This window comes from Ursus americanus, chromosome 1 (genome assembly GCF_024610735.1).
Source record: "Ursus americanus isolate L20-20 chromosome 1, mUrsAme1.1.p, whole genome shotgun sequence".
Classification (NCBI taxonomy): Eukaryota; Metazoa; Chordata; class Mammalia; order Carnivora; family Ursidae; genus Ursus; species Ursus americanus.
The window spans coordinates 39,035,220-39,053,258 of NC_142127.1; the positions used below are offsets into that span (position 1 = coordinate 39,035,220).

Below are 18,039 nucleotides of genomic sequence, written 5' to 3' on the forward strand. Positions count from 1 at the left end.
TTTGTAAATTTTTTCCTAATATGGAGTCACCTTAAATGTTCTGTCGTTTTTTAGTAAAAACAAAAATTAAAACAAAAGGATGTTCAGATTATGATTCACTGAAATATATTAATATAATTAAGCTTATAATTTCAGTTATATATTAAAAGTAATTTTCATTTTAAATGTTTTTAAATCACTTAAAGCAGTATTTTTAGTATTTAAATAACTAGAAATAAGAGATGTGGTTCATTGAAAATGTAAATATTTAATTGCCTGCTGCAAGAAAGAATAACAATTTAAAATTATAAATATTTTCCAACACAATTCTCATCCTGGAGAAAACAAAACATCCTTAAAAGATTAATTATCATTTTGGTCTTACTGTGATCAATGTGGTCAATCTTGTGACATCACTGTTGAGAAATCTGCAATAGGAAAACAGAAATAGCATTCAGCTGAATCATATTTGAGTAAGTAATTTCAGAAACTAAAACATTTGTTTACAATGTTTGTCTTTCTTGATGCCATAAGTCATATTTAAAACAATCTAAAGTTGTCAGGGGAGGTACCACTGGCTTGACAAAAATAAAGCATGAAGCACTTGCAGGTTGTTTATGGGGTCATTATTTATCATAGCATGATAGATTATGTTTTGCTTATAATCAGCAACACCCCTGGGGTTAACATAACATAACATATTAGTAAATAAGCTACAGGACATTTGGGTTGTTTTCTCTTTTCAAATATTTACTAAGAAGAGAATCACGGTGTCTTAAATATACTACAAACAAGAGACAGGTACTGTTTATAGATAACTTTTTCTCTATGATCAGATTAGCAGCTCATCTTGTGGCTAGAATGTGATCAATTTATTATCAATTAACAGGAGAAATGGCCTTAGGCTCATCCTTACGAAGAGTGACAAAACTAGTAAAGATTGAAAATATCATTGGGAAGGAACTAAATATGATAAACCCAAGGGAAGTTATTTAAGTTAAACTACTTCCTGATAAGAGCTTAGAGTTATCCCTATAAAATCTAAGCTTTTTGAAATTTCTCAATTAACAAGGCATAATTTAAGAGAAGCTTTTAAATGTTTCGTGTTAAAAATGACACAATATTATGGTGTTTTAATATTCATAATGGGCCTTTGTATATTATTTCATCAGATCCTTATAACAATTCCTTCAAAATAGCAGGGAAGAGACATTACTTATTATACACTCATGTAAAATAGATGTTAGGGAACATACATGACTTGTCCAAGCACAGAGAACTGAGTTTCTCTTGGTTCCTTTTTTATCTCACACCTTCCAGCCATTCCTTCTGCCAACACACATATTACCCTCTGCTTCCAAAGACCTGCCTTCAAGGAGCTACTTCGTAGCATTAGGCTCTCAACTTAAATCAATATGAAAAACAGTCTTGTGGGGCACCTGGCTGGCTCAGTCAGTAGAGCATGTGACTCTTAATTTCAGGGTCCTGAGTCCAAGCCCCAGGTTGGGTGTGGACCCTACTTTAAACACACACACACACACACACACACACACACACACACACACACACTAAAAAGTCTTGTGATGATAAAATGTCAATTCAAAGGTCTTATGAAAGAAGTTAATTATACTTTCTATAAAACTCTGTAATTCAAAAAGGTATTAAAGTTTTTTTAAATAGTTACATTCAAACAATATTTGTGACAGAATAAAAAATAAATGTTCCATTTTATTTTTTATTTTTTGGAGAAAAATACAAGGTAATTAAGACTATATCTATAGTTAAAACTGCATACTATATTTAAAGCTCTAAGCTAATAGTATAAAAAAACCAGTAAAGGCATTCCTTCATCATGGTAACAATTTTTACACATGGCTTACTGGGTACTTGCAAATGCATAAGAAAAAAAAAATACATGAAATTAAAATGACACTAGATAAAACCAGACAAATCTTAAAGCTTCTCATAAAAATCCTAAGTGGCTTTTACAAGGAAAGGTAATTCTTTAAAATCATCTCGAAACTAGGAAATATATTCAAATTACACATATAAAAAGTAATATTACATTTTATGAAAGCATAATTCAACTAATACATTGGTTATGTGCTATTTCTCTACAAGCCACCATTTCAGTAAATATGCACAGGGAAAACCTCAACTATATTTATACTTAGAAAACACCTACTAGTGTTAAACTGTGAGATAAATCCAGATATACAATTATATAAGCAATCTTTCAGTAATTAACATAAAACTATCTTTATTTTTCCTCTTCCTCTGCCCCAAAACAGAAAGTCTTTATGTAACTGATTTTAACACGCACCATAGAAGTCTCAACACACACAGTAAGGGTATCTATCCCTACCTAGCTTATTGAAGAGATTCAAAGGAATAAATGAATAGAATACCTACTTTTTCTCACCTCACTCAATCTGAACATAGAAGTATATGCTGCTTAACTCTAAAATTCATTTAAATAAGTCATTGAATATTTAATCATTCATTTATATATCAGTTTAATGTTTTTGCTGTGTTTGCACTTTTCAAGGTGTGGTTATACAATAAAAAATTATTTCTAGTTTTTAAAAAATCTATTTCTATTACATAAGAAAAATAATCTCACAGGGGTACCTGGATGGTACAGTTGCTTGAGCATCTGACTCTTGGTTTCAGCTTAGGCTGTGGTCTCAGAACGGTGGGATCGAGCCATGTGAGAGGAATGCAGTGTCTGCTGAAGTTTCTCTCTCACTCTCCCTTTGCACCCCCCCCACTTGCTCTCACACACATACCAGCCGTCTCTCTCTCTCTCTCTCTAAAATAAATAGATAAATCTTTAAAAAGAAAAGAAAGAAAAAAATAATCTCACAAATCATATGCTACTTGTAAGCTGTTTCAGTGTTGGCAGTCTTAGATTGCAGACATTCTATCATTCTCTTTTTAAAGATTCACAACTACACATATTTTGGCATACATTTTTAAGGTTGAATAAAGACTTTTTAAAACTCTAAACATGCTTCTACCATCATCTAGCTATTTCAAATCCTGACCATTAATATTTTTAATTAGGGCAATTATTCGATAGAAAAAAATTACAAGGTCTGATAAGCAATATTTCTTTTTTTTAGGAGGGAAGTAGAAAATACTTGTAAATATTAGGAAACTACTGGGGAACCTGGTAAAATTGTGATCTACCACCAGTGGAATACTTTATCCAGTGCCATGTAATGACACTTTCTGCAATGACGGAAATGTTCAGTCTCAGCTGTCCGATACCTAGCCCACAGTCAAATGTTGCTATTGAGCACTTGTAATACGGTTACTATGACTAAACAACTGACTTTTAAACATTAATTAATTTAAATTATTTTTAATTTAGATTTAAATATCCACTGGTAGATAGTGGCTACCATATTAGAACAACTAAGTAATTCTGACACCATACCAGGATTGAACTGTAAATGATTCTCCTAAATATTTGAAAATGTTTTATTCTATTTTTTAGAAGTGGAAAAAAAAAAAAAAAAACCCTCAACTGTGTTGGGTAGGACATGTTCATTTCAGAAAAATTGCTCCAAATTTGGAAAGGAATTATTTTATCTTTGAACAACTTTCAAGTTTATGTTTGGTGGGGAAAAAAAGATTTATTTTACCATCCTTAACGTATCATAGGACTTAAATGGGGAAATAGTCTTGGGTTTTAGAGAACTGAGTTCTAAACCTTTTCAGATTGCATTTATATTGCCTGCTTTTTAAAAGTTTCAGTTTGCCTTAGCGGTGCCCAAGTGGCTCAGTCAGCTGAGCACTGGACTCTTGGTTTCAGCTCAGGTCACAAGCTCATGCGTCATGAGATAGAGCCCTGCAGCAGGCTCCGTGCTCAGCAGAAGTCTGCTTGAAGATTCTCTCCCTCTGGGGCGCCTGGGTGGCTCAGTCATTAAGCGTCTGCCTTCGGCTCAGGGCATGATCCCAGAGTTCTGGGATCGAGCCCCACATTGGGCTCTTCCGCTGGGAGCCTGCTTCTTCCTCTCCCACTCCCCCTGGTTGTGTTCCCTCTCTCGCTGGCTGTCTCTCTTTCTCTCTCTCTCTCTCTGTCAAATAAATAAATAAAATATTAAAAAAAAAAAAAGAAGGGGCGCCTGGGTGGCACAGCGGTTAAGCATCTGCCTTCGGCTCAGGGCGTGATCCCGGCGTTCTGGGATCGAGCCCCACATCAGGCTCCTCCGCTATGAGCCTGCTTCTTCCTCTCCCACTCCCCCTGCTTGTGTTCCCTCTCTCGCTGGCTGTCTCTCTCTGTCAAATAAATAAAATAAAATCTTTAAAAAAAAAAAAAAAAGAAGAAGATTCTCTCCCTCTGCGCCTACCCCCACTCAAGCACACTGTCTCTCTCTGAAATAAATAAATCTTTAAAAAAAATGTTTCAATTTGCTTTACTTTGTTCAGCTGGATAGAACATGTACCGTTATGACTAAAACCTCAAAAGAACACAGAAAAAAAAAAAGGAATTTATTTTATTAACAACTTTGATAGTCCTGATCCTTACGAGCCTCTTTTGCTATCAATTGTTTTCCCTTTCTTATTATGTTTTAAGAAAAAAAGATGAGCAAGCTTTAATAGCATGACAAAAGTTTTAACTAAGCATGTAATATGGTTTATATGAAAAAAACCTGCCATCTCAGTCTAAAGTGAGTACAGAAATAGAAGACCTTATACACAATTAATATAAGCTTACTTAAGCAGCTTTTTCAAGTTGGATAGGCATTGATCAATTTAGATAGTTACTTTACATGCAAATAAAGCAATAGAAATCATTTCCTGACCTGTACAAACACTGGTATCCAGGCTGGAAGTTGTTTTCCTGATTTCATGGGGGAAGATATCCAAGGTAGAAAACAGGCAGTGTTAAGAGATATAGGTTCCAATGCCAAGCAGTATTTGGGGGCATCATACTCACTGAATGCCTCCTGTCCTCAGTTTCAACTGTGTTTAAGCAGGGTATGTAGTAAAATACCTGATGTGCTTCTTTCCTTAATGTTCACAGAGAATGTGAAGGCAGTCTTTCCAATTATTCCAGCAACCACACATTAAACCATGCTAAAATACACTGAAATGAATAAAAAGGGTGGAACCTCCAAACCTTAAAACTGACAACTGACTCCCTGAAGAAAGGCGTTCATACAACTTACAGAAATGAAAGAAAAAAAGAGTCCTACAGATTCACCAATTCAAAGCCATCAATTTTTATTTTGAGTGTTCATAATTTTTTTACCAAAAAAAGCAAGATCATCAATGCCTAGGTTCTATATGCTGTCACTATTTGGCTTTGAAGACCTCATCAGGCTTTCTGGTAGGGTAAGTAGGCCTCTAATTCAAAGCCTGCTGTTGATTAATTCAATACCTTCTGTTAGAAATAATAAGAAGTCCACTATCTACACTAGAGAAACTCACAAAGAAAGTAATGACTCTAGAGCATACCAATAGAAGTCTAGTTAAAAGCAAAGGACAGTTTCTCATTTTAAAACCTCTAATTTGGGGTACCTGGGTGGCTCAGTTGGTTAAGTATCCAACTCTTGATTTCAGCTCAGGTCATGATCTCAGGGTTCTGGGATTGAGCCCCGTGTCGGGCTCCATGCTCAGCTGGGAGTCTGCTTCAGATTCTCTCTCTCCCTCTGCCCCTCCCTCTGCTTGCTCTCTCTCTCTCCCAAATAAATTTTATAAAAAATTAAAAAAAAATTTTTTTAAATAAAGTAAAACCTCTAACTTTGTCATAGTACAACCTAGAGCAAAGTGAGATTTCCCTTAAGAGAGCTTCCTTAAATGCTAAACAAAACCAAAAGCAAAAAACAAAAAAAGCATGTATAATCTTTTTAAAGCCTTAAAGAAATGAATTACCAGGATTCTAACTTTTTGTCACCCTCTCCAAGCTTCTTACTACTCTCTTCAACTAAACAACTCACTGTCCGTCCTACTACTTCAGGTAAGACCAATATAAACATAGGTCATTTAAAATGCATGGTCAATGATTTCACATTTCTTATAAAACAAATTACATTTCCATAAATTACTAAAATGTATCAATAATTTCACTATCCTTACTATAAAAAAACCATCAACCCCTCAAAATGAATCATATTCCTCATTTGAAATGCTTCTCCTTCTCCTTAGGTATGACTGAAACTTCTCTAGAAAAGCTATAATTCCCAAAGGTTAACTCACAAAATTTTTAAACAACTAAAATAAGTCTCATTACATGAAGTTTAGCTAGAGATCAGATGGTAACTTTGTAATTTTCCTGATAATAAAAACCATGCAAACAAAGCACAACTGGCTATTAGACTTGGTGAACCATCTTTAAAAAATTTAAATACATATAAGCTGCATGGTTTCCCTAACTTTACCACCCTATTCTTTCAACACTAATTAGCACTTCTCAAAATCTACTCACTGGTTCATAGGTTTCTGCTTTAAAGCCATAAATGGTCATCCAGTAGAGGAAGAAAGTGGGTAGCACTGCTAACCAGTGTTGAAACATGAGGTTGATATACACAATATCCAAAAATGGACTAATCACTTGGATGAAGTAACATAACGAAGAGCTTCATTTGAGAAAAATTACATGCCATTTTGGCTATACTTTTATTTCTCTAAGTTCTTTAGGGAATTCAACTCAAATTGTAGCAACACAAAGAGGTAAAGCCTTCAGGAACTACTATTAACTACGTTAAACACATTATCTGAATATAATTATGGGGAAATTTTAGTTTTTATCAAAATCAGAGTCCATCTTAGTCCTATCGATAATTTGCCAGTTACAAGACTGACTTAAAAACAAACAAACAAAAAACACCTCACTTGAACAACCCAACAATTAAGACAAACACATAAGCTCATAGTTTTTTAAGGATTTCATGTCCTATAGCTAAGAGACTGAAATGAAACTATTCCAACCCAAACCTTCAAATATCCAATTCACACTACTGCTATGAAGACTCATGAGGCAGTTAAGCAATGTAACAAGATAAAGGCAAAAAAAAAAAAAAAAAAAAAAAAAAAAAAGTTAGATCCAATAACTAAACTTGCCATCACTAATTTAAAAAACTAGGTTTCATTTTCTTACAATTATTTTTTATTATGTTGTGTTAGTCACCATACAGTACATCCCTAGTTTTTGATGTAATGTTCCATGATTCATTACTTGTGTATAACATCCAGTGCACCTCCTTACTACCCATCACCGGCTTATCCCAATCCTCCACCCCCTCCCCTCTGAAACCCTCAGTTTGTTTCTCAGAGTCCATAGTCTCTCATGCTTCATTCCCCCTTCTGATTACCCCCCCTTCCTTATCCCTTTCTTCTCCTACCGATCTTCCTAGTTCTTATGTTCCATAAATGAGTGAAACCATATGATAATTGTCTTTCTCTGCTTGACTTATTTCACTTAGCATAATCTCCTCCAGTCCCGTCCATGTTGCTGCAAATGTTGGGTAATCATTCTTTCTGACGGCTGAGTATTATTCCATTGTATATATGGACCACATCTTCTTAATCCGGTCATCTGTTGAAGGGCATCTCGGTTCCTTCCACAATTTAGCTATTGTGGACAATGCTGCTATGAACATTGGGGTGCATATAGCCCTTCTCTTCACTGCGTCTGTATCTTTGGGGTAAATACCCAGTAGTGCAATGGCTGGATCATAGGGTAGCTCAATTTTTAACTTTTTAAGGGACCTCCACACTGTTTTCCAAAGCGGCTGTACCAACTTGCATTCCCACCAAGAGTGTAAGAAGGATCCCCTTTCTCCACATCCTCCCCAACATTTGTTGTTTCCTGCCTTGTCAATTTTTGCCATTCTAACTGGTGTAAGGTGGTATCTCAATGTGGTTTTGATTTGAATTTCCCTGATGGCTAATGATTTTGAACATTTTTTCATGTGTCTTAAAAACTAGGTTTCAGATAAAATATATTTTCTTCTCCTCTACTAAAAGAATTTTGCCATGAATATTAAGGGACTTTATAATTATTACTGCTATTTTTTCTTAGAACCCTTGAATGATTTCATCATAAAGAAGAAATCTGGTCTAACACTTTCAATAATAAATTACATAACCCTGGTCCTCATTCAGAATTTTGGCATATATTCATTATATACCTTAGGCAATCTCTTAGAACTTCAGCTTGCCTACCATAATTATCTACTTTACACTGAGGTTGTGAAGTTTCGTTAATTATGTTTATAAAATTTTTAGAGGTACACAGATGAAAGAGAGGTGTAAAGCATTGATATAATTAATTGCTATGTACTTAGTGAAAAAAATGCAACTTACAAACATTTAACAGCAACAATCTGGATGAATCTTAAAAACACTACACTAAATGAAATAAACCAGTGCTACAGACTGAATGGCTGTGTCTGCCCCCACACTCCCCATAATTCATATGTTGAAATCCCCAGTGTGATAACGCTTGGAGGTGGGGATTTGGGAGGTGATTGGGTCATGAGAGCAGAAGCCTCCTGAATGGAATCAGTGCCCTTATAAAATAAAAGACCCCAGAGAACTTCCCTGTCCCTCCCACCATGTGAAGTTATAGCAAAAAGACAGCGATCTGTGAACCAGGAAGCAGGCCCTAACCACACACTAAATCTGTCCACACCTTAATCTTGAACTTCTCGGCCTCCAAAACTGTGAGAAATAAATTTCTATGGTTTATAAGCCACCCGATCTATGGTATTTTGTTATAGGACTACAAACAGGACTAAGACAGCCAGTCACAATAGGGCAAACGCAGTATGATCCTTCACATCTTGTGATATGAAGTACTTTTATGAGAGGTACATAAATAGTCAAATTCATAAAACAGTAAGTACTATGGTGATTTGCCAGGGGCTGGAGAAGGGGAAAATGGGAATTTATTGGTTAATGGGTACAGAGTTACAATTCTGGAAGATGAAAAAGTTCTGAAGATGGTGACGGCTGCACAACAATGTACATGTACTTAATACCACTGAACTGTATACTTAAAAGTAATTAAAATGTTAAATTTAATGTCATGTATATTTTACCACAATAGTAAAAAATTAACAAGTGAAAATCTTATATAAATCTCAAACTAATCTTAAATTTTTCTTTGACTAATACACATGTTAAAACAGTAAGTCAAGGGATTCATTTGTTCATTCATTCATTAACTATTTATCAAGAGTTTTCTATGTGGCAGGCACTGTGCTAGAATGGCAGTGAAAAATACAAAGTCTCTATCTTCACCGAACCTATGTAGAAATCGTGGAGACTTACAAAACAACAAAAAAGTACAAAAATTATATCTTTTCTCATAGTGACAAGTACTACAATGAAGGGTAAAGACATGGGAGTGACGGCAAGAAAGGCCTCTCTGAAAAGATTACTGCCCAGAGATCAGAATGAAGAAAGAAAAATGCTTCAGGTAGAGAGAACAGCAAGTACCAAGGTCCTGAGGTGGAAAGGCTTAGGTGTTTTTGAAAAAGTGACAAGAAGGCACAGTGCTGATGCATGGTAAGTTAGAAGTCAGTAGTAGGAGAGCTAGGCACAGATCACAGAGGACCTGGAAAGCAACAGTAATAGTTTAGCTATCATTCCAAGTGTGCTGAAAGCCGTATGGGATGCTTTCACTAAGGGAGTGATGTGATCCGATTAAAAAACAAAAACAAACACCCTAGTTACTATATACAGAATAATCTTGGGAATAGAATTAGAGATTAATCAAAACAGAGAGACTGGTTTATAGAACTGTAGTAACTCAGGTGGAAATGAGGGGACTATCACGATAGCCATGTTGTTGATAGAAGTGGTTGGATATTTGCTTGCTGATAGACTAAGAGAAAAAGCATCAGAGTCAAGAATGACTCCAAAGTTTTGGTCAGATCAGTTGGGTGAATAATGCTGCCAAACACTGAGATGGAGGACACAGGGGTAGGAACAGCTCTGGTGGTGGTGGTAGTAATAATGTTAAGAAATCAAGAATTTGGCTTGGGCAAAGTTAAGTCCCCAAGTAAAAGTTCAGGAGAGATGACATGATCAACTGTGACAAATGCTGCTGGACAACACTCAACCTGAGGGCTAAGAAATGGCCATTGGATTTAGTGAGGTAAATTCACTGGTGCCCATGACAAGACGGTTCTCAGTGAAATGGGGAAGACAAAGGCATGAATAGGATAAGCGAAGCAGAGAAAGTGTGATGAGGACGTAGAAGTGGCATATATGGACAACTCTTGAAGGAGTTTTGCTATAAAGGACTGTACAGAAATGGTACTGTAGCTAAAAGGGGAGATGAGGTCTTGAAATATTTTTGTATTAAAATGACGGAACACTACAGCATGTATACATACTGCTAAGATGATCTAGAGAAAAAAAGAATGATGATGGGGAAAATTACAGAAGCAAAATCAATGAAATGCATAAATCTGTCATTGCTGCCAGAAATGCAAAGCTAATAAACATAAGACATGTAATTAATTTAAGGGTTATATGGAAACTATATTGAAAATCATAGGGGGAAAATATTATATACATAATTAAGTTAAAAATCCCTTAGAAACAGTATTATTTTATAATAGAGGCTGTCATGTTAAAAAGATTATGCAAAGAAATGTTGATGTATTTTATGATGTGACAGCAATGTCCTTCTAAGCTATACACATGCAGCTGCACAGTGTAAAAATAATGCCATATGAGCTTTTATTTGATTAAGCACACTGGAGCTTAAATAGGATCAACATTAGATAAAGAGTAAAGCCAGCAATTTTTAAAAACATCTCCATTGTATTTTCCCTTTCCCTCCTCTGTATTGACCCATTTCCACTTTTGGATTTCCAGCACCATCTCTTCTATAACTCATCACTCTACTCAAAACAGAAAGCGATTCACATATCAATTATTTACACAAGTCTTCATCATTTCCAGAGTTTTCTTCTCTCTGCTTATTAATTACTTTCTGCAATGTTCCGTAGCCTTCTTAAAAAAGTTAAGTATTAGATAGTTATAACAGGTGATGGGGATTAAGGAGTGCACTTGTTATGATGAACACCAGGTGCTGTACGGAAGTGTTGAATCACTATACTGTACACCTGAAACTAATATAACACTGTATGTTAACTAGCTGGAATTTAAATAAGAACTTAAAAGGAATTAAATAGTTATAAAAAATCTGAAAGCTATAAGGACAGGTGAATAATTACATATTAGTGTAAATTAATTTAGATGTTACGCAAACACACTTGCATTTAAAGCTTTATTCCCTCTAAGACTCTTTATTCCTTGTGGGTTTTTTTAGATTTATTTATTTATTTGAGAGAGAGAGTGCGTGTGAGTGCACGCTTGCACATGCATGCAGTGGGGAGGGCCCCCAGAGAGAGTCCCAAGCAAACTCTGTGCTGAGCTCAGAGCCCAGCACAGGGCTCTATCTCACAACCTGGAGACCACGAACTGAGTCAAAACCAAGACTTGGGCGCTCAACCGACTGTGCCACCCAGTTGCCCCAATTCGTTGTGTATTTTTATACTCTGTCCTGTTCTAAAATAAGATATGAGGTAAATACACTTAGGTACATAATATACAAATTCAAATTAGAAACTGAGAGTGAGAAAAATAACATCAGGCCAAGAATAAGGTTAATTTCAAAATGTGTGTCATAAGGCCCTGTTTCCTTATGACCAAAGATAGGGCTTTGAGTTTCCTGATAATCAATGCAAAGAAGTGACTGCCACATGCAGCTTTTGTTGATTTATATTATATTATTTTATATTTATATTATATTATTATAAATTATTATATTATTCACAGCACTCATAAAGTTATATCATTTTTTTGAAGGAAGAAAGCTTACTGAGACCTGAGGAAAGTCATTCTACTGAGTTGTCAAAAAGATTCCAGCAACAAACAAAGTAATCAGTTTTGAACAACGATTTCTTTAACATTCCTCAGAGACTGGCAAATGGCATAGTACTAAAGAGCACTTCGGCAGCTAAAAAGGGTTCAAGTATGTCACACATAACTTTACTTCAAGGAAAAGATGTGGACTACCCAGAGCGGTACTCCACCTATTTCAGGTATTTCTCCCCAAAATATAATGTTAGAAATCACAATGAATTTTTTAATTGAGATAAAATACACATAACATAAAATTCACATTTTTAAGGGGACAATTCAGTGGTTGTAGTATATTCACCATACTGATAAACTGTTAAATTCCAGAATACTTTCGTCATCCCAAAGAGAAATACCATACCAATTAAGCAGTCATTGCCCATTCTCCTAAAGACTCTCCCTTCCAGTCCCTGGCACTCCCTAATCTATTTTCTGTCTCCATGAATTTGCCTATTCTGGACACTTTCACAGAAATGGAATCAGAATATGTGACCTTTTCTGTGTGGCTTCATTCACTTAGCATACTGTTTTCAAGGCTGAACCATACCATAGCATGTATCAGTACTTCATTCTCTTTTACAAATGAATAATATTCAATTGTATGCACATTTTGTTACCCATCCATTGGTTAATAGACATTTAGGTTGTTTCCACCTTTTGGCTATTATGAATAACACTATGAACATTCATGTACAAATTTTTGTGTGGACATAATGTTTCAGTTCTCTTAGATTACATACCTAAGAACAGGAATTTGGGGTTGTATGGTAATTCTATACTTAACTTATTGAGTAACTGACAAACTGTTTTCCAAAATGGCTGCAACATTTTATATTCCCACAAGAAGTATATGAGAGTCTCAAGTTTTCACATCTTTGCCAACACTTGTTATTTTCCATTGTTTTTTTATAGTCATCCCAGTGGATATGAAGTATTATCTCATTATGGTTTTGACCTGCATTTCTTGGTGGCTAATGATGTTGAGCACTTTATCATGTGCTTACTGCCATTTGTAACTCTTCTTTGGAGAAATGTTCAAATCCTTTGCCCATTCTTTAATTGGGTTACTTGTCATTTTGTTGTAAAGTTTTGTTCACAATGAATTTTTAAAGATTTTCATCTATTACCAGTTCTCAGAATAGGAGTGACAAAATAAAATAAATTATAATTTGTGCAAATGATAGAAGATCAAAACTACTTCAAGGCAGAAAACATATCTCCATATTATATGGATCTATTGTACAATGCTAACTAATACCAACACAAATCCTTGCACTGCCCGTGAATTTTCTTCCTCCTCACTATCAAATGTGTTGCCTAGTTAATGAACAGTTGGTATCCATAAAGAAGCATATAGTTTTAACATTTCAACAAAAACTGGCAATTGTCAAGTAATCAGAGAAAAAGGTGGATATTAAAACAGCATGAAGCATTTCAAAAGAAACTAATAAATGGATTACAGCTTGAGGAAGTAAAGCATAATATTTGCATGCTCATGGAGTTCTTCATGCAGACTGAAAAGCTTTAAAAAAAATTAAAAACTCTCATATGGAGCTTTAAAGGCAATGCTACTTTGACTCTTCCAACAGCAGCCAAAGATATGCCAGTGCCTGTATTACTCTGCTCTGAATAGACAGCATTTTCCTTTAAAGTTCTAGGAATATAAAATACTGATCATCAAGCTAGTTAACCAGACACAATCAGCAACTTAAATTCAAGGTAAAAAAGATGGTGAAAAGAACACTTGTGAGTTTCTGAAGAATGTGATTCTTAAGAGACAGAATTTGAAACAAAGATAATACTGAATTTGCTAGGAGACGAGGATAAGATCATGAAGAGTTGTTAATAAGTTTAATCACTTAAGTATCTAAGTTTTATTAGATGTAATTTTAATTCACTACTGCCATAGTAAATGAACTTTATGATACCATTTACTATTCTTTTCTATATATGAGGATTTCCATGACTTATCCCCTAACATTACTTGGCATGATCTCTTTTTTTCTTTTTAAAAGAATTCATTTCTTTATTTATTTGACAGAGAGAGAGAGAGCCAGTGAGAAAGGGAACACAAGCAGGGGGAGTGGGAGAGGAAGAAGCAGGCTCCCAGTGGAGTAGCCCAATGCGGGGATCGATCCCAGAACACCAGGATCACACCCTGAGCCAAAGGCAGACGCTTAACGACTGAGCCACCCAGGCGCCTCAACTTGGCATGATCTCTGTTCTACCTAGTGATGCACAGGCAGCATTTATCAAGTAACAATTAATGTATGCCATCTATTCCATAACAAATTCTGTCTTGATTTATGATTTCAACCTATATTTGTGATATTATCAGTGAAACACAGCATTACATATTAATGCCACCCAGCCTGTTCTCAAGGCAATGCATAAAGATTTAAATTTAAAAACTGATTCTTATTCTCAAATTGCTAGTAAATTAAACAAGCATAAAAGTTGGGATATTTCAAAGAGAATAGCTGCTCTTTTAGTTTCTAAAAAGTTTGTTTAGTGAGCTATTCAGGATGAAACAATGATTACTTTTGCAGCAACCCGAAGAATAACTGACACACAGCAAAATATGCAGACTATGTTCTTCCTTTTCTTATCATATACCTAAACAAAATAGGCAAAGACGTTTCATTACACAAAAACAGATTTAATCCTCAACTTCTGTAATTATCCACTTGATCAGCAAAGTTTTCTAATATTAAGCAGAAATAGTATAAAAAGATGCAAATGTTTGCTTATTTTTTAAAGTTCGTAGATTTTGAATTTTTTAAAACAAAAATATATTTAAAAGATATCTAAATTTCTCATGATAAAAAAATATATTTTGGGGGGCATCAGAGTGGCTCAGTTGGGAAAGCATCTGCCTGCAGCTCAGGTCATGACCCCAGGGTGCTGGGATCCAGCCCCACGTCAGGCACTCTGTTCAGCAGGGAGTCTGGTTCTCCCTCTGCCCCTATCCGCACCCCCATGCTTGTGCGCATGTGCTCTCTCTCTCTCTGAAATAAAATCTTAAAGAATACATATATTTTTGACTCAATATTTTAAAAATGATTTCACTTTTCTAATTATTGTTATAGTATTTCAAAATGTATATAAATTAAAATTTCACCATTTTCAGCAGATAATTTTTTGTTTTCTACCTTAATCCAAAGAAACTCAGTACATTAAGATACAAAAATATTCCATGAGGTGCACCTGCATGGCTCAGTCAGTTGAGCATCGGACTCTTGATTTCCACTCAGGGTCGTGGTCTCCGGGTCGTGGGATCAGACCCCACATCTGGCTTGCCCCTCTCCCTCTGCTCCTCCCCCTGCTCTCTCTCTCTCAAACACATAAATAAAAATCTTTAAAAAGAAGTTCCATGATAGGGATGCCTGACTGGCTCAGTCAGTAGAGCATGCGACCCAATATCAGCGTTGTCAGTTTGAGCCCCATGTTGGCTGTAAAGATTACTTAAAAAAAAAAAAAATTCTTGAAAAAAAAAATTCCATGATAAAACAGTAAGCCTTGTGCAATGTCTGATACATAGTAGGTTTTCAATACACATCTGTTAAACTAAGTTGTGTATTTTATCTGCGCTTCAACTTCCTGTGAAACACAATACCAAAATATGGAGAAGGAAGACTCTGATCTTTGGTTTAAAACTTAAAATGTTCTTACTTAGAAATCAATTTCACTTTAGAATATGGATAATTTCATCCCAGTATTTTAAATGTGATTTCACTTTAGAGATGAGAGCAAGAGATAAAAAAGTAGATTAATTCTCAATCTGAAAGTTCTCCAATATATCATCACCCTGTGGGGAAAGTGATCCCACTTTAAATGACCTTTTCTGGTCATTTCTAGCCCCAAGACACTTTTTTACCCTTTCTTTCTCTGTCTTCTCTCCTTTTGTCTAGAGAAAAGCAACTTCTACTAGAAACCATATTCTAAACTCTGCTATCTGCCCTCTAACCCCAATGCCAACTTTCATCATTCCTTGCAGGCTGGGTAAGTGTGGTGATCTTAATACCCCATCAGATGCTGTGCATATCTCTTTCACTAATTAACTTATCTCATGTTATTAGGATCTTCTTTTTCTTAATTTGTTTCCTTTACTAGACACCAAGTTTCATAAAAGCAATGGTTATGTCTAATATATAACAGATGCTTGTGGTATAATAAAAAATAATATTTAGTCTTTATTCCTGGTTCCTGACACAGAGCTCCAAAACGTTCCGGAATTTAAAGATTTTATTTATTTTTTTTATCTGAGAGAGAAAGAGAGAGAGACAAAGAAAGACAGCAGGGGGAGGGGCAAAGGGAGAGGGAGAAGGAGAGAATCCCAAGCAGACTCTGTACCCAGCACATAGTCCAGACACAGGGCTCAATCCCACAACCCTGAGATCATGACCTGAGTCAAAACCAAGAGTAAGATGCTCAACTGACTGAGCCACCCAGGTGCCCCAAAAGTTCTGGAATTTAAGTTTACTACCTCTGGGGCACCCGGGTGGCTCAGTTGGTTGGGCATCTGACTTGATTTCGGTTCAAGTCATAATCTCAGGGTCGTGAGATCAAGCCCCACTTCAGGTTCCTTGCTGAGTACAGAGTCTCCCTCTCCCTCTGCCACTCCCCTGACTTGTGCTTGCTCACTCTCTCACTGTCTCTCTTTCTCCCTAAAATAAATAAATAAATAAATAAATAAATAAATAAATAAATAAATAAATAAATAAAATATTTTTAAAAATAAATGTACTACCTCTGTATGCTGGTGAGTTGACTCAAGGGGAAGGTTAACTAGATAGCTTCAGGATGGGGGCTGTTCACCAGAAAAACCAACACTTGATTAGAGGGCTAGAACGTTCAACTCCACCACCTCCAAAGACAGGTGAGGGGCTTGAGATTGAGTTTAGTCAATAATGGGCCAATGTATTAATCAATCATACCTATGCAACCTTCATAAAAACCCTTAAATGATAGCATTTAGAGAGCTTCCAAGTTAGTGAACAGATCCACATGCTAGGAGGGTCATATACACTGACTCCATGGAGACAGAAGATCCTATGCTCACAATCCTTATGGACATCACCCTATATACTTCTTCTGCCTATTCATCTATATCCTTTACTATAAACTGTAATAGTAGGTATAACACTTTCTTCAATACTATTGAGCCCTGAGGGATGGGGTCATGGAAATCCATGATTTGCAGTTGGCCAGGCAGAAGTGTGGGTAGCCTGGGGACCACATCTGCAGCTGGCACTGGAAGTGGGGGCAGTCTTGTGGGAGTGAGTCTTAACATGTGGGATCTATACTAATTCTGAATAGTGTCAGAATTGAATTAAATTGCTGGAGACGACTTGGTGTTAGAGAATTGAGGAATTTGTTGTTGGAAAAATAATACTCAATATATCTATTTTGGGAAAATGAATAAATGAGTGAAAAGTTTATTTAAAAAGAAGTAAACCATATTTAATGTATTAACATGTACAGTCATTCTTGTATCATTTTTTAGTTTGTTTTTCCCTTTTTTTGCTATTCTTTTATATTTAATTTCCCTATATAGATGCCTGTTTTCTCTTATAATTATTTTAACATAAGCCCTCACTCTTAAACTTGAGTATTACTTTCAAGTTTGCCAAAACTTAAACCAAAGGAAATTATCAAAATCAAAATCAAAAACAAAAATTTAATTCTCCTTTATGAAAGACTGAGAATTTAGCATGGACTTACTTACTTGTCTCTTATTTTATTTATCATAAGCAACTTCAGAATAAAGATTGTGTTTAATTAGAATTCTTTTTTTCCAGAGATTAACAGAGTGTTTAGGACATGAAGTGTACTCATGAGCTGGAAGAGAAAAACATTTTGAGGGAAAAAATGTCAGAAAAAGACTGGAAATTGGAAGAGAAGAGGTGAAAGATCTTCCTAGAAAACTGGAAATGAGAGGAATACAGAACAGGAGATAGGAATACTGAATGTGGCTGAAGGGTATTTTCAGTGATCTTCAAGAAAATAATTTCAGATAAAAAAAATCATAAACAGTTAACAAGACCTCACAGAGGTAAGACAAGAAAGGAGAACTTGTAAGAAATTTGGTATTATAGAACCTAGAACTGCCAAGACAATGTTGAAAAAGAAGAACAAAGTTGGAAAGTTTACACTTTTTTTTCA

At 35.4% G+C, this 18,039-nt stretch overlaps 1 protein-coding gene across 1 annotated transcript in view; it reads right to left on the reverse strand.

The window, feature by feature from the left end:
- The window catches only part of BAZ2B (bromodomain adjacent to zinc finger domain 2B), a 290,562-nt gene that overhangs the window by 220,133 nt on the left and 52,390 nt on the right, over positions 1-18,039 (reverse strand). The window contains exon 2 of the mRNA XM_045781084.2: positions 365-407. The gene's annotated coding sequence lies outside the window, so the exon portion shown is untranslated. The remainder of the gene's footprint in view (positions 1-364; positions 408-18,039) is intronic.